Below are 381 nucleotides of genomic sequence, written 5' to 3' on the forward strand. Positions count from 1 at the left end.
ACCTGGTCACCCAAAGGACCATGTGCACCTGGTCACCCAAAGGCCGGCGTGCACCTGGTCACCCAAAGGACCATGTGCACCTGGTCACCCAAAGGCCGGCGTGCACCTGGTCACCCAAAGGACCATGTGCACCTGGTCACCCAAAAGGACCATGTGCACCTGGTCACCCAAAGGCCGGCGTGCACCTGGTCACCCAAAGGACCATGTGCACCTGGTCACCCAAAAGAACCGTGTGCACCTGGTCACCCAAAGGCCGGCGTGCACCTGGTCACCCAAAGGACCATGTGCACCTGGTCACCCAAAAGGACCATGTGCACCTGGTCACCCAAAGGCCGGCGTGCACCTGGTCACCCAAAGGACCATGTGCACCTGGTCACCCAA

Source organism: Oncorhynchus mykiss, unplaced genomic scaffold (genome assembly GCF_013265735.2).
Source record: "Oncorhynchus mykiss isolate Arlee unplaced genomic scaffold, USDA_OmykA_1.1 un_scaffold_452, whole genome shotgun sequence".
In the NCBI taxonomy this organism is placed as follows: domain Eukaryota; kingdom Metazoa; phylum Chordata; class Actinopteri; order Salmoniformes; family Salmonidae; genus Oncorhynchus; species Oncorhynchus mykiss.